The following is a 21,638-nucleotide window of genomic DNA, read 5'->3' on the forward strand; positions in this document are numbered from 1 at the left end:
AACTTTAAAAAGGGGTAATGATAAGGTACTATGAAAAGCAAAGTAAATGTTTGATATAATGAGAGTACAAAAAATTAGAAGGAGTATTAACAGTAATATATTCATTGGCATCATTCCAAATAGAGGACAAGGAAGTTACAATAACTGAGATTCCAGCTTATACTGGCATGAGGATCAAGGCTAGAGTTCAAATTTAAATCAATCCATCCCATTACTACATTTTACCAGCTAAAGACAAATGTGCTGTGAGATCGTATTTCCAAGCTTCTGCTTCACGTCCAGTGTGCTTCAAATGATATCTTTTACATTAGGCCTTAGGAAGTGATGAATCAGTTGAATCCTCATCTTTGGCCTTAGAACACCTGTTAATGGAGCCAATTAAGGCAAAGGATGACAGAGATTTGGAGGAGATGCTGACACTTGTCCAGAAGGAACTGTGCTGAGACTGCCCATGGAAGTCTTAAATAAACCACCAAACAGCTGTCGAAAGGTAAGGATTCTGAAAGTCTTGGCCCAAGCCAGAATTTAGTAACAGTAATGAAGTCAATTTTTTTTTTTAGAGTTTTATCTTTTTTAATTAATTAATTAATTTTTGGCTGCATTGGGTCTTCCTTGCTGCACGTGGGCTTTCTTTATTTGCGGCGAACATGGGCTTCCCTTCATTGAGGTGTGTGGGCCTCTTATTGTGGTGGCTTCTTTTGTTGCGGAGCACGGGCTCTAGGCATGCAGATTTCAGGAGCTGTGGCATGTGGGCTCAGTAGTTGTGGCACATGGGCTCAGTAGTTGTGGCTCATGGACTCTAGAGCACAGGCTCAGTAGTTGTGATACACGGGCTTAGTTGTTCTGTGGTATGTGGGATCTTCCTGGACCAGGGCTCGAACCTGTGCCTCCTGCATTGCCAGGTGGATTCTTAATCACTGTGCCATGAGGGAAGTCCCGATGAAGTCAATGTCTTTGGATCCTGTGATTGAAGAAATGTGCCTTCCTGACCATGTAGACATTCTATCAATTCTGCTTCTCATTGTAAAGTCTGAGTTACACATCCGAGTTGTACATCTGAGAATAATCTACTAAAAATATCTATTCTCTACATTTGAAGTGCCTCTGCATTCCGTTGTGAGTCAGATGAGAGGGATGAGAGGGGTCTGCAGTGTCAACATGCTTATTCCAGCCAGAATAACTAATAACATGTTTGAAATCCAGCAACACTTCACTGCTTTCAGTAGGACTGGGGGCACCTTGAATTTCTTTTTTTCAGATTGATTAATTGAAGCCAACTCAAGGTATGCACAAGTTTCCAAGTTTTCAACATTAATCACATAAATGAACTGAAAATAATTAGCTCATGGTGACTTTCTGATTTATAATAATAAGCCCCAACTAAATATACTTAGTACAGACAGCTAAATATAAAATGGAAAAAAGGAAACAAACAATCCAAAACCTCCAGGCAATTTTTTTTCTATGTAGCTCTCCTAGTAATTAACAGACAGTTCTGTTTAATTGGCACACATGATTAAGTTACATAGTGGAGTACCACCTAAACCATTTTATTCAGTAGTAACATATGACGAAGAGAAACTTTGGAAGGGGAATTAATAAGGAAAAGTGAGGCTTCAAAAATACTTGACAATACTACTGTTAATCCCTAAATTTTGTGATTACTCAAACTTAAATATTATCTCTTCCATTGCTTGTTTTTAGTTATATTTGCAAATTTTAAAATAACTATTGAACTCTTAGAATTTTATCCTACACTCCATCCTACTGCCACTGCCCTACTACTTCAGATTATAAAAATGATACTGTCTTGACTTCCTTTTGTTTATAATTCTAAATAGTTAATTTGACTACCGATACAGGTTTTCACTGTAGATTTAAGTTTGAAGAACTTTGTATAGGAAATTCTTCAACAAAATAAAAAGTAACTCTGTTTATTTGGACTTTTAAAAAAAATATTTCCAAAAAATAAAATAAATTGCCCTTCCTCTAGTTGTATGTGTGCTTAAGAAATGGAAGTTGATTCATTTGCTTTAGAAATGTGAGGAGAGATTATACCAAGAACAGAAATACAGACAGCTAAATGAAAACAGTTGAGCCACATCAAGGAATCCCAAAGGGAATGTTTACAGTGGTGTCAGGGATCTCTCTACAATGTAAAATGAGTAACCAACTTAGCTACCCTGAATTTACTCAAATGCAGATGGTAGGACTGACCTTTATTGATCAATATCAATTTTGAAATTGTTTCATTTTCAGACACCTCAACACTCAAACAGAGCAAACAAAAAATCCATGCCAGCTTGTTTTGCCTAGTCAACAGAGGGTTTCCATCTTTTAGATCAGGGCATATCAGTGTATGTTTAACAAGTTGTAAGTATATTCCTAAGCCTCAGTTCTTCTTTCTCTATTTTCTTTTCAATAAGACATCATGCATTCTCATGGTCTCCATCAACTTCTAGATTTGTGCTTACTATGATATCCCATGTTAGAGTTTGTACAAAGGTGCAGTCCTGTATCTCAAACTGCCACCTACACATTTTCAGTGTCAGCAAATGTTGATGTCTCTGGTACCAAACTTACAATTCCTTTATTTTATTTTATTTATTTATTTATTTATTTATTTTTGCAGTACATGGGCCTCTCACTGTTGTGGCCTCTCCTGTTGTGGAGCACAGGCTCCAGATGCACAGGCTCAGCGGCCATGGCTCACAGGCTTAGCCGCTCTACGGCATGTGGGATCTTCCCGGACTGGGGCAGGAACCCGTGTCCCCTGCATCGGCAGGCAGACTCGCAACCACTGCACCACCAGGGAAGCCCTACAATTCCTTTTAAACCAGTTCTTTCTCCCAATAGTCAGGTGTTATACTACTCCCTAGGGAGTATCATTTGACCCTTGCATTCCTTTTCAGCTCCTTCTTCTTTTCTCCCTTGTCACCATACTTTCCTCTCATCTTGTTTCCTGAAATGGCCTCCTCCTTGTCTCCAGGCCACTTCTGTACTTTCATACTGTCACCAAGCTAATTTTCCTTTAATGCACTATGTTCATTTACTTGTTTTTTTATTAATTCATTGATTTATTTGATTTAATCACTCATTTATTGAGCATCAGTGATGGACAGTTTTTATGATCCATCTCGTTTTCAATGAGATAATGTTGTACACAAAGCAATTCATTAGTTACTTAAAATTTTATAGTTGATTCCCATCAACAATTTTCAACTTTCATGCTAACAATTTTCCAATACAGCTGTCCTCTCTGACATAGATGTGTTCTACTTATATCCCACCTTTGGAAGGTTCAAATCAGATCCTGTACCTATCCAAATTTTTGCTTGCATTATTTCCAGAACAATGTACATTACATTTTTTTTTTTACTTTCCCATTGTTCCATTTTCTCATTACCCACCCCCAGAATATTTCATCTTCTCTCCCTTCTTTATCTACTCAAGAATCTCCTCCTCTAATCTCCCTGTAGTTCCTCTCAATTACTTTTGCTCTCTAGAGTTGATAACTTTTCATTATTAATGGAGTAAATTACATTACAATGTATGATCTCCTGGGGACCAGAGAATGTAAAGAATTCTCTTCTGCAGCGTCAACATATCCTGTGCCTTATTCAGTATTAAATACAGAATAGGTATTTTATATACCCATTTGCTCTAGTTTCATTTCATCCTCTCTCTTTAATCCCTGTCATTTTCATCAAGTTGCCCCCTTCTATTCCTTCACCTTGGGTGGCTCTTTGTATATTTTTTAAGACTATATGTCTCCAGGAAATATTTTAAAGATTTCAAACTACTGGTCAAAATTGCTCCCAGAGTCACTAGATAATCACATATTTCTCCAATTCCCTCTCACTGAGGTATTCTTAGCATTTTTAGTGTGTGTGTGTGTGTGTGTGTGTGTGTGTGTGTGTGTGTGTGTGTGTGAAGTTTTTAAAATGTAGTATCATCCTGTCAATGAGTACTGCCTGCATATACATATTACACTGAACTGGAAATTTGGTGACAATGAATAAGGGTCAGATTTAAGAAATTTCACCAAGTGGCTGACTATGATAGCTAAATGCAAATGGTGAAGGAATCTTAGAGAGCTTAGGACAGGGACAACAACAATGGCCTTAATTTCCATTCCTCTTCTAGCTGCCTGCCTTTTAGTAACCTCTATTGCCTCTGAATGCAATGATCCACCTTACCTTTTCTCTGCCTTCTCTCCTTCCTCTTCCTCTACTCTCTAGCACATTGGCTCATGTCATCTATTTGTCTTAATTGTTTTCTTTGTTTAATTCTATCCTCCCTTACATTTGAGAAAAACAAAACTACCATGCAAATCCACATTGGAGACATAAAAAATAAAATAACTTGAGGAATAAGGACAAGTAAGGAGAATTAAATCTGAAGAAAAGCAAAGTTAATTTTCATTCCCTTATCCTGAATCCCTGAAAGGGATTGTTTTACCTAGAGAACTGTTTTCTGATATCAGACATTTACCTCAAGCCATTCACATCTCTATTACAATGTTCCCTGACTGGTTAATTGTTACTTGTCATTGAGCCAAAACAAGGAGAAGGCAAAATAATCTGGGAAACTGCTGAATAAGGCTGTCAGTAGAGACTTTAAACAAAATGAAGAAAAAAATCCAAACATCTAGGCATTAAATCTAAAATAGCATCTGTCAAGAAATGCTAGAGATGTGCCACATTTTATCTAGTTATTACTTAATATTCCCATTTGTGTACTTTGCCCTTTTTCCCTGTTAGCTACATTCACATTTTATTCCAAAATACTGTTTTAAATCTAAATTCTCCCACTCTCAGAAACAAATGATAATTGAAATAATGTAATAAATGCAACATCTTTTCCATTTCTCCATCTTAAACTTTTCTGTTACATTCCAGACATTACAGAGCCAAATTACATTTTTGCATATTATATCAAGACAAGTGCAGTCACAATAACCATTTATTTCTCAGCATTTTCATTTCTTCTTTAATGAACTTTCCCTGAGGACATTCTCACAATTGAGTATTTATTTATTATAAGCAACAAAAGAAACCTTGATTGTTCCAGCTGTGACAGAGAAACTTACTTTGATAAGCATACTGTAGATGAAACAAGTAATAATAATAATAAGCATTTCGATACTCTGGGATCTAAAGAAACAAAAAGAAATGAAGAGGCACTGGGTTAAGATGTTCTCTTTTCCATCTTTCTATGAAAAACCTTATTTTTCATCTCTAGGATCAAATAAAACTTCTGTTTCAAAATACCAAGGCTCACTATAAATTACTTTTAAAAAATGTAGTCTTTACTGATAAAAATGCCACAACAAGAGCTTTGAAAAGCAAAGTTCTATCACTTGAATATTTAGTAGTAGTAGTAACATTTTTATCAGGTAAACCATCTTTTTCACAGACACATTTTATTTCATAAAACTGTTGACCCACTTTTATATAGGTATTTAGTATTCATCCTTTCATTCATTTATTCATTCATTATCATTCATTTAATACTTTTGAGGGACAAAGATTTGGCATGGTTTAAGTCTCTAAAACTGAATTCAGTGACTTTAGTTCTCAATTATATTACTGATTAATACTTTGGAATGCACTAATATCAACTGGGAACTATTCATTATATCAATTCTACTCGTTTCCAAAAAGGTAAGCAGCAGTCAGTTAATATGTATGATACCAATTACTAAAGAAGTCCATAATGGAGGGAAAATAATTCTTTCTCATTACTTTACCCATATCCACTGGACTCTTGGAAACTTATATAACATAAAAATGGACTATCCTTTTTTGGTTGTGTGTGTGTATGTGTGCATGCTTATAAAAGAAAAGCCAAAATGGCTTCTGAAAGTCATTCATCTCTATGAAGATATATATTAGATTATATATTGCCCTTAATAACTTTCCTCACTTCTAAATCTCCTTCACCTTATAGAAACCTCCATTTGCTTTTCTACCAAGAATACAACTAGAGAAAATCCTCCATAAATGCTCTCTGGTTAGAGGAGAGAATAATTAACGGACTGCCTAACTTACTAAATACACAAAATGCAGACAAGCATTGGCATTTCTGTTCTTTTAAGGTAAGTAAACAGAGGTATAATTCATCATTTTGGAAGGGTAAGGTATTTTAAACGTAGCTTCATTTTGTGAGATTTAGTGTAATGAAGATCTTGGTATATTATACAATTTAAGTTTACAAACCATCAGGTCTTCTTTAACTATTTAAAGAAATGAGTCATTTAAAAAAATTATTTACAGGTCAATTGAAGAACTAAATGTGAAAAATGAAACCATAACATTCTTAAAAGATGATATAGAGACTACTTCTATGAGCTCAGGAAAGAAAATAATTTTCTAGACTTACCCAAAAAGAGATCATAGAGGAAAAGATAAAGTCAGCTACAGTACAATAAAGAACTTTCTTTTTAAAATAACAATAACAACAACAAAAAACACCATAAAGAGGGTAAACAAACAAGTTTCCAACTGGGAGAAGATATTTGAAGCACATAAAACTGACCAAGTGTAAGTTTTCAAATATATAAAGAACTCCTAGAAAACAACCTTAACAGATATTGTCAAAAAACCTGGAACAGGCACTTCAGGGAAGAGGAAATCTAAAGGGCCAATAAACATAAAAGTATGCTCCACCTAATTAATATCAGGAAAATGCAGATTTAAACCCAACAGAATGGCTGATAGGACAAAGTCTGGCCATATCAAGTATTTGCAGAGACATGAATTGATGGGACCATCATGGACATCTATGTTTCCATAGATATCACCTTGCATAGCTGTACCCAGAGAAGGGCATAAGGATATTCAGAACAGGATACTTTTGGTAATGGCAAAAGTCAGAAACAATCCATGTGCACATCAGCTGTAGAATTAAACAGATTTACTGTTGTCAACATAAGTGGATCTTAAAAACACAACATTCAAAGAAGTATGTTCTGGGAGAATATACAGTGTCTAATTAAAAATTATATCAGTTTCAAAAAGGAGTCGAATGCCAATTATAGTTCAATAAAATATAAAATAAAAAACAAAGTTGAGGCCAAAATATAGTGATGGAACATTCACCCCTAATATATGGATGAGATACAGGATATTCCATAGCTTCTCAGTATCTCCCCACAAATTACTTACCATCTACTCCCAGCAAATTAACAAGGGGAAAATAGTAACTTTAGAGCGGAAAAAATCACTGACTGATACTACATTAACCAGGCAGACAAAATGAAATTATTAAAAGGAAAAAAAAGTCAAATGAAACAATGTATCATTTTGGAATACAAACAAAGATAAAAACACTAAAGAAAATGATAGGCTAATGAACAAGAAAGTCAGCCTAGCAGATTCTCTCCTGAGAAGGAGCAGGGTATAATCAAAGAAAGACACGGTGACTAAGCTACTGACAATGATCTGTTTCTTAATCTGAGTTGTAAATACACAAGCATTTTGTTTGATAATTGTCTTTAAAGCAGTAAACATATTTTATTTACTTCTCTGTAAGCATGATAACTAATGAAAATAAAATGAAAACAAACCCTCAAATGAAAAGAATTGTTAGGTGAAACAAGTAGGAATCCATTGCCTATGGAATTTCTGGATAGAAATCTCAAAGACTGCCATGTATTGGTCCCTATTTATTGGTAGTCACTATTTATCTCAGCAGGAAATGGATAGAGATATTCTGAAAAATATAACCCACTGTGGTAGCCATTGTAGCTATTGCCATTCCATCCCATCCCCTCAGTTCACTTTTTTCTATTTCTAGGAGCCTACAGCTTCCCCTCACCCCCAACCATAGCTCATTTTCTAATGGCCCACATCTGTGACAATATTTGCAAGGTTGCCTCTTATTGTGAGGAAGCCACTTTGCATGCAAGCAGGAAGCGTCTCCATTGCAAGGCCCTTAAGCTAATGTCTGACTGTTGCTGGGCTATGAAACTTCAGCACCCCTGCCTTCACTTAGGATATAAACTCAGGAGCTCCCATACGTGTTCAGCCTAAGGATGTGGTTTTACCTCTACTGGGCTTCTTCCCATGCCCTAACTTCACTCTTCTACTCTCTACAGAAATCCCTTAGACACTAACCCTCTTCTCAGAGTACACCCAAACTAACACACCCATGAGGTTGTTGATATGCCAGAGTTCAACTGTGTCTTTTCTTTTTCTTAGAAGACCATTACTTGGGTTTAGTTTAAAAGAAGCTTGGCTCGGCCTTCCCTGGTGGCACAGTGGTTGAGAGTCCTCCTGCCGATGCAGGGGACACGGGTTTGTGCCCCGGTCCGGGAAGATCCCACATGCCACGGAGCGGCTAGGCCCGTGAGCCATGGCCGCTGATCCTGCATGTCCGGAGCCTGTGCTCCACAACGGGAGAGGCCACAACAGTGAGAGGCCCGCATACCGCAAAAATAAATAAATAAATAAATAAAATAAAAATAAATAAAAATAAAATAAGCTTGGCTTTGCTCTTAACAGGCAATGTTTTCTGGGGTAAATCTAGAGCAATGACAACTGTTAGCTCCTACTCTCTGTATGATGATTTATAAGGATTCAACAGAGTTTTAGATGTAAATGTTTCAAATAACAATCCCATAATAACATTTTAAAGTCTAATGTAAAATACACAGAGGAGAAACAGATAGTCCTACTAAAGATGAGTTTGTCTATGTTCCTTTAATCTCCATTGTTCAAGGTACAGTATGCATTCTGGCCTCTCCTTGTAGACTCTATTTATTCCTTCCTTGGGGAATCTCCTGACTAAGTGTATGTGGAATAAAAGAGTGAGTGAAACTTTGCCTTTGTCATATAAAGAGAAGCATGGAACTATGGTTTTGTATCTAATCACACTTGTGGGATGGGTAATGCGGGACATATGATTAGATGCATGAAAAAGTCAGTCAGAACTCCTGGCCCCATGTCCCTATTAGACAGACTTAGGACCTAGTGAAATTAGTGATAATGAAAAATGGAAAATACTCCTGTGTTTGGATTGGCACTGATACTTATTCATTCTGGAATATTTTTTTAAAATGACAAGCATATTGTATTAGCTTTCTAAGTTTACTATAACAAAGCACCACAAAGTGGCTTAAATAAAAGATATTTATTGTCTCACTAGAAATCCAAAATCAAGACATCAGTAGGGTTGGTTCTGTCTGAGGGCTGTGAGGAAAGGTTCTGTTCCAGGCCTATCTATTTGGCTCATATATGGCCACCTTCTCCCTATGTCTCTTCACAATGTCTTCCCTCTATGCGTGTCTATGTATCCAGATTTCCCCTTTTTATAAGGATACCACCAGTCATATTGGATTAAGGTCCACCATAATAACCTTGTTTTTACTTGATTTCCTTTGTAAAGACCCAGTTCCAAATAAGGTCATACTATGAGGTACTGCAGGTTAGAACTCCAAAATATGAATTTTGAGGAGACACTCATAACAACTCATAACAAATATTAATATTAACTACAAATATTGTCATATTTTAGAGTTAATGAAGTGCTCTGAGGTGTTTCATTTTACTATATTGTTTTTAATTCCATTCCATTATAGAACTGAGTTCAGGGGCGGTTAGTGACATATTCTACAATTCAAAGATAGGGTAGTAGGGGAGTTGTTGAACTCTGACGTTTGCTGAGAAGATCAGATATCTTCATTGCCACACAAGAGCAAAAGGTTATATATGTTTAATGAATCTAAGAATTTCTGTTTCGGGACAATTTACTCTGCCCTCAATGGAAATCTCTGAGAAAGAGAATGGATCTTTTGTTGCCTTCCCACTTTTATACTTAAAGAGAACAGAATGGATCCCCATCTACCTCCCACCACTACCACCACATAAGGATGTAATACACCTACATGAATAGCTATGAACAATGAAAGAGAAATATTTTATTATATACATGTGATTGATTTTCTGGCTATTATTATTTCCAGGCAGGTATAAGAGCAGTTAGAGAAGTTGACATCAACTTAAGCTAAGTCCACTCTATTTTCACCCTTACAACAAAATTATATCTCAACATATTTTGTTGCTTACATTTGGTTTTGTTTAAGATCAAGAAGACTTAACTTTTTAATACATACTTATTCTTATTTGTAGATTCTTTCCTGTGAAACTTCAGAATTATATGTTAAAATTCCTCGTCTCTGAGACTGTGGCTGCATTTCTGCCTTTCTTTGTTCATGTATAAGTTGAGGGGAAGATATTTGATAATATACCACTTGCAGCTCTCAAGACTCATAGTTCTATTCTCAGAGAATTGGTATTTACCCATAAGCCTTCTGCAGTCAAGGCCAATAGGTACCCTTTTTGCTATTAAAATGCCTGTAAAGAAGAAAGGAAACACAAAGGTATCACTACCATTCATACTTCTATAACCTTGTTTCTTCCTTCTCCTTTGGTTTGTGGCAAAAGGAAAGCAATGGTGACTAGCTAGGACACAGAGACATTCAAAATCAACTGTGAATAAATGGTTAGTTATAGGGGTGGCTTATCTGCAGCCATGCTTGGAGGATGGTGGGGAGATAAATGACCTTCGGAGGATGATGCCAAGTCTATGACTCAATAATAACACGTATCAACCTGTTCTAATTTCCAGGCACAAAAATGGGAGTGGGATGGGCAGTTTATTGTTAGCCACAGGCTTCTGGTTAATCTTTTAAGCTAAGGGAGCTTGTGTTTCAGGCACGATGTGAAGCAGAATCCTGAGGTGAGGCCAGTAACATGCCAGGAATGAGAGAAGGTTATCATTAAGGAGGCATTAGACCCTTATGACCATACTGAAGTCTAGAATGGCTGGCTGGCTGGCCAGGAAAAGCTAGTTAAGAGCTAGCACGAGGTCACTCTAAGCAATTCCAAGCTATATGTTCAAACTAGAATAACTATACAGCAACTCTTTTGTCACCTTCTAGGGGATTCCAGTCTGCAAACAAATGAGAAGGTAGTTCTATGAGAGTTATAAAAACTATAGGCTCCTCCATGCATTTTAAGATTGTGTATATATGTGTACACATATGTGTGGTTATATGCTTGTGTCTGTACATGTGTGTGTATTCTGGCCAATATCTATAAAAATGAGAGATACTATTTGGCTTTTAAAATGTATGCCCTTTCTCGAATTATGTTTCTTCCTATGCAAAGAGATCAGAGCTAAAATTTACAAATATGTACATATTTGAGCATCTTAGATATCCATCAAAGCCTCATCCTCTATCAATCTTATAGAATAAGTTATCATTTTGATGATAAAGAATATAATATCAGTTAATCATTCAAAGCAAAACTAGAAAAAAGAGTTTAAAGAATTAGTTTAGACAGATCAATGAATCAGTTAAATGTGGTTTACTTTTCCTTTTATGTTTTTTTTCCTTTTGATCAACATAGAATTCTACAGCTATTGATATAGAAATGAGGAGTGGCCTGGTGATGATAATCAAGATAAACATTTAAATACCTTGAGTATTCTTAAGTTCTATGGCTTACTTATATCTTAAGCTTTGGTAAAGTGTCTCTTGTTTTCTTACATGTAAAACAGAGGTGATAATGACCTTCTCTCTATTTAGTTGCCATGAGGATCAAATATGACAAGGCATGTGAAAGCATTTTGGGATCTAGAATGGGAAGTGCATATTGCTGTTGATGTTGTTGTGTCTGTTATTATTATAATTACTAACATGAGGGTGCGCACCATGTTTGTATGTTAATTGTTCTATGTCCCATGTCTAGTGAAATGAGTGGCCCAAAGTAGACACATAATGAATGCTGAATTGTTTAATGAGTCAGTGTATGTTGATATAGTCAAGTATGATATATCCCTATGTATAGCATGAAACTATCAATATAATGTTTAATCATAAATATAGTTGTTAATATATATTCCACACATATGTGATTTTCAAATTTGAACCCAGATAGTTTAATCCTCTTATAATTTACCTTATAGTTGTCATCTTGATTTCCACTCTGACATCCGTTCATCCATCTGTCCACTTACCTGACAAACCTAAAAGCAGATCTGGGAATTAATGTACTTGAGTTCATGTACTCACTCAATCACTTACCCTCTCTAAATGCATTTTCTCATCTCTAACAATAATAGTAGGAAATGGAGGTTATATTAGTGCTGGGAAGATGAAATGATATCATGTATATAAAAAGTCTTTGCAAAGAACATGACTCATAATGGGCAATCAAAAAGTTATCCATTAGTAATCATTCAGCACATCCTTTATTCAGCACCAATGTGTGTTGGCTTCTCTGCCACTGACTAGAGATACAAAGGTGAACAGGACAGATTCCCTGCCTTCAAGGAAGGTGTACCTCAGAGCCTCTGGTGGATCACCACATAACAATCAGCAGAATGCAGTATTCTGAACTTCACCCAAGGTACCGAACATAGCTAATTTCCGGGAGTGAGATCTAAACCTGCATTTTAAAACACTTACTCCAGTTTTTCTTATGTACAGTAAGTTTAGATTTAGGAGCTAACTTTACCAAATTCTGTCTACAATGCGGCGTGGAGAGCATCATTTATTTGTCACACTGGTGCCGCAATATGGCATCTCTAATCCTGAGCCCTTCACTTCCTTTCCTGCTTCAGATACACCTACTCCTCCAAACACATACAACCCAGTCGGGCTAAAAGTCTACCCAATGTCCTCTCATCTCTTTGTCCCTGAATAAAACATAAATATCCTTGGTACTTCTCTCTTTTATCTGTCCAATAGTGGTAATAACCTTCTTCAGACTCTTTGTGAGACTTGGGTTCAGTGAGAGGACCATTGGAAGAACGAGGTAGAAAAGTAGGACACCAAGCCTATGATCACAACATGATTTGCCTTCTGTTCCTTTGTACATAAACCAAACTGCAAACCCGTAGAGAGCTGCTCCTAAAATATCAAGGTGTGGATTAATTTACCCCTCAGTCTCTGCCTCTCTATTGGAAAAATGGTGGTTTCCATGACTTCAACAGAAAAACAGGACAGGAATGGAAAGATAAAAGAGTTTAAAAGCTACTTTGACACAGCAAAGTTGTTACATTCAGAAAACAAACTTTAGCTAGTGTGTAGAAGAAGTTGCATTTATCATTCTGCTCTTTTTATTTCTAATATTTACTCATTTTACTCACCCTCAGAACATATATATATTAAAAATTTACAAGTGTATGCACTAAAATTTATTAGTATTATACATTAATAAATATTGAGAATAAAGATAAATTACAAACATTCTTATGCATTCTGATTCATGTACCTTAAAATATAAACATATACATGTATATATAAAACATTATAGCTTGCATGAATCAAAACACCTTAGTACTTGCCAATTTATCTTATTATTTAATATTCATTAATACATATTTCGTTCCTATAAATGCTGGGACCTAACTGATTATTGTACCTTCAGAGGGCACTGGAGTCAGTTCTATAACCAGAAATAAAGAGTGTGACATTTATTCATTGGACTCTGAAATGGATCTGTAGCATTAAGGAATGAAATAAGACCCTCTGATGCCCAGAGGTATAAAACACAAAAACTGAGCCACAGACACAGTGGCTTAGGATGATTATGCCAACTTTTTAAAATTACCTTTGCTCTGGCATCAAGGTTAAGCAAACCCCTCTTTTAAGCCCTTGACCCCAGTTCGATGTCTTCCTTCTATCCTAGGCACTAAGCATTCTCTTTTGCCTGTTTTCTCTCACAGAGAAATTGCTCTGATAAATGTATTTGGGCTTATTTAATGTAATATTTGTTTCAGTATAATTTACATTCTACTGAAGACAGTGGGGAGATGGCAACACTTAACACAGATAAATAAAACATTAATAGTGAGACTGCAAGCATAGAGTAGAGATGTTTTCCGGCTGGAAGGCTGCTATGACAATAATAATCAGCTCATACTGAGCAGAAAAATCACTGCAATGCCTCGGCATTGACCACCCTGGACGAGGGGCAATCTCCTCTCCACTGTTCTTCTGGTGTCTATGAGGTATGAGAGAGATGCCATAGCAGACAGCCATACTAGAAAATTCTTCTGTCTCCTAGACATAGAGAGCAAACTAGATGAGAACTGTTAAAATGTCCAATCTGATGAAAGTACAGTCAGAATTCCTCATCCTTAAAACCATCATTCTGACTTTATGCTGATAAATATAGTAACACCCAATGAGGGTATTTGCTAGTTGGGCAAGTTGTAGTTAATCCATAAATCAGATTGAGTTATACCCTATGGACTTCTTTCAGGGCCTTATTACCTCAGTCTTAGTCTTAACATTTTTTTTTTTTCTCTAGGGCCCTGGATTTTCAATATTTCTGAGCTTACTCAATAATATGGCATCATTGTTTCTCTTATTTCTAGATGAGCACCTCTGATCCAGAATAAGCCTTTAAAAATAATGTTTGATGTCTATGTCCTTACACTTTAAATTTTAGAAATCCTCAAGTAAAACAATGATGAAGCTGGTGATGCTGCTGGGATAGAACGTGTATTCAGAGATTACGAGTCAGAGAGTGTGATGAGAATTTGATGTGTCTTATCTGTGTTAATCCTCACAGCACCTCTCTAGAGTCAGTAGTATGGTTATATCCATTTTATAATCTAGTTAATATTGTAATTGTGATAATGACCCCATATTTTTATTTATAGGTGAAAGCTTATGAATATGCTTCCATTGTCGTTATCTCTTTAGATCTTCACCACATGTCTAGGTCTCTATAACTCTGGTAATTTAGGGGGAGGAGAAGGATTTGTTCTTGGCTCCCCTTAATTTCAGGAACAGTGGCAGTCCCTAACTCCATTACACAAGGACAATTTGGAGCCTAAAAAACCCTAGGTGATTGTCTGTATTCAGTTTCCATTTTTCCAGAAAATTCTATTACATTGTTAGCGTCACAATTGAGAAACAGCATGAGGTTGTAAGTTCAGCTTCTGTATTTAGTAGTTCTGTAATTTCTTAAAACTTATCCATAAACTAAGGATTTTTGCTTTTCCACTTCTTGGAAGTGTTATATACAATATGTAAAAGCACTTTGTAACTATAAGCTGTATGTACAATTTTATATATCATATAGAATTTATGACATGGATATGGTTTAACTTTAACTTAACATAAAGTTAAAGGATATGGTTTGTGCATATGTTGCAAGGTAAAAAGAGCATCAGGGAGATCTTTGTGGGGACAGAATATTTTTAAATCCTGATTGCAGTGGCATTTACACAATCATGAGATAAATTGGAATAGAACTTTAAACACACATAGTGCCTATATAATTCTTGGTTCTGATATCATATTATAGTAATGTAAGATGTACCTATTGGGGGAAAATGTATGAAGGGAGCAGGGGAGCTCTCCATAATACTGTATCTTTGCAACTTCTTGTGAATCTACAGTTAATTGAAAATAAAAAATAAATAAATAAATAAAATTAAAATAATAAATTCTTCAAAAAGAAAAGAAAAAGTTAAAAGGACAATGAGGTTATTAGATGACAGAGGAAAGCAATTACATTTGCGATACTTACCAAGCCAAAGAAAGTACCAGATTTCCCTCCTTAGGATTGGTTGATGGACTTAAAAAGAGCTTGTAAAGCTGAAGGGCAGGACTCACAATGTAATTCAGAGTCTTTGTGATTAACAATTTTGAACTTTATTGACCTTTGTAACAATAATCATGGCTTTCTCTCCAAGGGACATTCTTTCTATTTGGTTAATACTTCCCTCTCAATAGATTAGAGGAACTGAGCACCTATTATTGAATCTTATGTATTACTGAGGAATACAGAGGATTGAGGAGATTAAGTCATGTGGTTTCTCTCCTCAACCCATTTTTTAGGCAGTGAAATGAGAACTATCACATTTCCTACACCACAAAGCACACTAATATAAGGAGATATATAAGGAGAAAAAATGGGATTTAAAAATCTTTGTTTTAAGGCCCAACATTTTTGCTCACAATATTTACTCACATTATATGCATGTATTTCTGCCTTTATACTCCTTCTCAGTTGTATTGTCTCAAAACCCAAGCACTTCCATTTCTCTCCTAGCTCAACCTCTGCTGAAACAATAAACTAAACTCAGGAAACTGCCTTGGCACATTGTTTTATTTGATATTCTTGAAGGTCATGAGCATTCTGCGCTCTCCTTAACTGATTAGACAGATCATATGCACAATTAATCTCCCTTAATCCCTCCCCTCAGTTAGACCATAGCAAAAAATGCACAACCAACAAGGATAATGCTTTTGTATATCCGAAGCTTCTTTCATCTGAGGATCTCAAAGTCGTTGTTACACATGTCAAAAGCTCCCTATCATTCTTTTGAAATGGGTATTACAAGATTAATTTGCAGAAGGGCAAAGGCAGGCGTAGAAATGTTAAGAGACTTTCTGGAGAGCATATACTAAGGAAAGAGCAATAACACTCTCAAGTTTGGTGTCTCTATGCCCTGGGGGGATAGAGGACATTTCAATATTTAGGAGGCTTATCTTTTAGGAAATGAGGTCTTACTAAACAGAAAATGGATTCTTTATGTTATCATAGGTCATAGGGTTGAATAAAATATCTCAGACTTGATGCCTTGCTTTCCCTTTTCTTTTTAGTCTCATGAGTTTAAGAGTGAGAGAGGAGAGCCTGCTTTTGCTGACTCTAAGGTACAAGTATGTGGGAATGACAGTGGTTGACAGCATGTGCCCTTGGACTTTTGCTTTTTTTCAGCGGACTAACAGGTCTTGCGGAGGTCTTTGGAAAAATAAGTGTGAGGTAGGAGAGGTTTTTTTTTTCCTTTGTTTTAGCTGTTTAATGAGCTATTGTGAGGACTATCATATTAAGCCTAATAAAAACCAGAAACTAACATTAGTAAAAGTAACACTGACATAAACACAAATAATACTGCAAGACTCTTTTGAAGTCACATGTTTGGAACACAGAACTCATGTTTCCATTGAAAACCTCAAGGAGGTTAGATTCCTAGCAACCCCATGAACTCACTGTATCAATAATAAAGTTGAACTACTATCCAACTCATTACTGATTAACATTTATAAATTAATATAGTGGTGGTTGTTTCATGGAAAAGAACATTTTGATATCAACTTTTTCAAAACATTATCCTTTACCAAACATCCACAGTCAAGGGGACTACAATCAAAGAATGTTAATGAGCATTCTTTTCTCTCCACATTCCAAAGATGGTATTTGCAGGAGAAGGACAATTACTATGCCCAATTTTGAGCCAGTGACTGCAGCATTGCTGGAAAACAGTAGAACTCTATGGAGCATTTTCTTATGTGACCCTAAGCATGTCAGTGCTAGAAGGAAATATTGCTTAGGCTTTGAAAGGTCATGGTGTGGGACAATTCTTCCCCTAATAAAGACAAAAGTACTACCTAGACTCAAGGCTTCATTGAGACAGGAGGGTTCAGTGATCACATTAGACTCCTACCTTCTCATATGAAAAGCACAGAGAGGAGTTTTAATAAATAGAAGCTTCTCTCCAACCCATGTTTCTCTACACACTGCTTTTCCAGTGTGTAGCACTCAACAACCACTAAGAACTCTCGTTTTTACATTCCATCTGATTCCCTGTCTAAACTACTGCTAGAGCGAAAGCCAGGCCCTGAACTCTACTTGGAATATGGGACCACTGGTACCATGCTAAGACTCTCTGGCCCTTCCTCTTATGACTGAATTCTCCATTTCAGCTCTTATGTGCTCTCCGCCAGTTGGAATCATTTGGAACAAACATAGCCAGAAGCATACCTTAGATAAGTATACCTTTTGAACACTGTGCCCTTGGCTACCTGATTGCTATCTAGAACAACACCTAGCTGGGCCAGTTTCTTCTCACTTTGACCTCATTCTAGGAAGCAGGATTTCTTAGTTGGTGACCTGATCATCTTCCCTAACAGCCATGATGATGGAAACACCATACCATGCTCTGAGCTTACCAGGTACTGTGCATGACATGTCTATGGTACTTGCTCTCTGCAAGGACTTATAGAATCTTTCCTGAGCTTAGTCTATGTTTTCTTGCCATGGTGGGAGGGATAGGTTAGCTACCACAATTATTTCCTACAGAAGTGTGGGGGAAACAGACAAAAAACTACACATTATCAAGCACATAAGTATGTAATGATTAATGATGGTTGTGGTAAAGAGAATCTATGAAGAGGAATAAATTAAGGGTATTAGGAGAGTATACCACTAAAGAACGGTGCTGAAGTATCTTTTCATTTGAAGGAATAATAGAAATACATCGGTGGATAAACCAGGAGTTAATTTCTCTGCCTTCCTCATGTGTTTTGTCATCATTGCTCTTTATAGAGATGATATATGGGTTATTCAATGTCAAATCCTAAAAGTTTCCAGAAACCACCCCTCCCCCTCCCCACTGAAGATTTGACTGATCATGTTTTGTTTGGCAGGGAGCCTCCTAAACCAGAAATTAAGATGTACAGTATAGGAATCCGAGCACTTGTTTTAACAGAGTTTATTAATTCACTCTCTTTCACAGCAGTTTTTTTAAACTACTTTGTTTTCAGATTGTCATAACCTAATGCAATACCTGTCACAATCATTACCTGTGTTTCAACTATATGTATATCATCCATCAGCTTATCCATCCTCTGTCTTAAAGTCTTATCACCATAAATTACATCTGAAAACCTAAAGTAGATGTTATTCATCCCTATTATTATTGAACAACGGGGAATGCTCATGTTTTTTAAATTAAAATACTCACTCTGTATTCACTAACGCCTTTCAATATCTTATGGGATATTCAACTGGGAAATTAGTGATTTTTTTTCTAAGAGAAATGATGCCCTTAAAAAAATAATTTCAACACAAACCATTTTGCAGAGGATAAACATAATGGTCTGATGATCCCTACACAGCTGGGAGGAGAATCTCTGCCTTTCAATCTATTCATTTTGACTCTTAAGTGTGCTTGGAAATATAGCATTATTACTCTACCCACTGACTTTATCAAAATGCAGCTTTACAGATCTTTAAGGTTATTTTAGGTTTTCTCCAAGGTCATTCCTGTGTCATATCTGCTCATACTCTCTCCTTCCCACTAGCAAGGACCATGGTGTGAAGAAGAGGCACAGTGACATCATACCTTTTGACATTTCACAGTCATTTTCATCACCATCAAGAAAAGCTACTCTTTATCAAATGCTTCTTCAGTAGAGAACAGAGAAACAAATTCTATAAGGCAGTTTTGATCTAATTAGGATGTTTAACATATAATATTCAGGTTCATTTGAGGCTTGGAATTCTACTCATACACTTGGAGATACGCTAATATGTGACCTTCAAATTTTGGCACCTTTATTAAACATATAAAGTTTTGTTAAGACTCTCTTTTATTTTTACCCCTAGCATTCACCCTGTTGATCGATGTGAACACTGAAGTATTCCAGCTAATTTTGGTATTTACTCTTGGTCTCTCAAGTCTTGCTATCTCCACCTGCACAGAAGACATAATAAAGTTTTCTAACAACATATTTAATTTCCACCATGTTTCCATGAAGAATTTGAAGGATAGACTCAATGTATGCTACTATTGCAGGCAGTTACATTACCATGCTCATGCCCACATCCTGACTGAATATCAAAAAAAGCAGCAGCAAGGTGTGCCCTGCATTCTGTGGTAACTAGCACTACTGCCCTATGGAGATATGCTGTTTCCATAGATGTACCACATACCAAGTAAAACCACCTCACTACCATTAAATTACAATAAAAGAGTAGTGGGCAAATAACAAATATAAAATCTATAACATTTCAATCAATGGAGAGCTGCATAATTTATTAATTAACTTTTATTTTATGTAATATGCTTGTTGATGGGGAGAAGGATTTTTTTTCTAATTTCTTGACATGCAATAATCTAGAACTCAGGACATTTATGCGATTTTGCCACACACAATTCTTGGGATGAAGACTATTGATTTACTGTTCTATTACAAACTGAATTATGACAAATTTGAATTTATTTTTAAAATGAATTTCATAGTTGTAGTCATTTATTTTAATTATTATATAGTTAAAATTGTCCAAGAAATAGGTAATCATTTCAGAAAGAAATGAACCAAAATATAGATGAGAAAAAATATTTAAAATAAAAATTACACCAAATCCTACTGCCAAGCCAATATTTTTAAAATTATAATCTTTTTTTTTAACATCTTTATTGGGGTATAATTTCTTTACAATGGTTTGTTAGTTTCTGCTTTATAACAAAGTGAATCAGTTATACATATACATATGTTCCCATATCTCTTCCCTCTTGCGTCTCCCTCCCTCCCACCCTCCCTATCCCATCCCTCCAGGCAGTCACAAAGCACCAAGCTGATCTCCCTGTCCTATGTGGCTGCTTCCCACTAGCTATCTGTCTTAGGTTTGTTAGTGTATATATGTCCATGCCTCTGTCTCACTTTGTCACAGCTCACCCTTCCCCCCCCCATATCCTCAAGTCCGTTCTCTAGGAGGTCTGTGTCTTTATTCCTGTCTTACCACTAGGTTCTTCATGACATTTCTTTTTTTCTTAAATTCCATATATATGTGTTAGCATACGGTATTTGTCTTTCTCTTTCTGACTTACTTCACTCTGTATGACAGACTCTAGGTCTATCCACCTCATTACAAATAGCTCAATTTTGTTTCTTTTTATGGCTGAGTAATATACCATTGTATATATGTGCCACATCTTCTTTAGCCATTCATCCCATGGTGGGCACTTAGGTTGCTTCCATCTCCAGGCTATTGTAAATAGAGCTGAAATGAACATATTGGTACGTGACTCTTTTTGAATTACGGTTTTCTCAGGGTATATGCCCAGTAGAGGGATTGCTGGGTCATATGGTAGTTCTCTGTAGTTTTTTAAGGAACCTCCATAATGTTCTCCATAGTGGCTGTACCAATTCACATTCTCACCAGCAGTGCAGAAGTGTTCCCTTTTCTTCACACCCTCTCCAGCATTTATTGTTTCTAGATTTTTTGATGATGGCCATCCTGACGGTGTGAGATGATATCTCACTGTAGTTTTGATTTGCATTTCTCCAATGATTAATGATGTTGAGCATTCTTTCATGTGTTTGTTGGCAGTCTGTAGATCTTCTTTGGAGAAATGTCTATTTAGGTCTTCTGCCCATTTTTGGATTCGGTTGTTTGTTTTTTTGTTATTGAGCTGCATGAGCTGCTTGTAAATTTTGGAAATTAATCCTTTGTCAGTTTCTTCATTTGCAAATATTTTCTCCCATTCTGAGGGTTGTCTTTTGGTCTTGTTTATGGTTTCCTTTGATGTGCAAAAGCTTTTAAGTTGCATCAGGTCCCATTTGTTTATTTTTATTTCCATTTCTCTAGGAGATGCGTCAAAAAGGACCTTGCTGTGATTTATGTCATAGAGTGTTCTGCCTATGTTTTCCTCTAAGAGTTTGATAGTTTCTGGCCTTACATTTAGGTCTTTAATCCAGTTTCAGCTTATATTTGTGTATGGTGTTAGGGAGTGATCTAATCTCATACTTTTGCATGTACCTGTCCAGTTTTCCCAGCACCACTTATTGAAGAGGCTGTCCTTTCTCCACTGTACATTCC

This window comes from Stenella coeruleoalba, assembly GCF_951394435.1.
Source record: "Stenella coeruleoalba genome assembly, chromosome: 14".
NCBI classification, from domain to species: domain Eukaryota; kingdom Metazoa; phylum Chordata; class Mammalia; order Artiodactyla; family Delphinidae; genus Stenella; species Stenella coeruleoalba.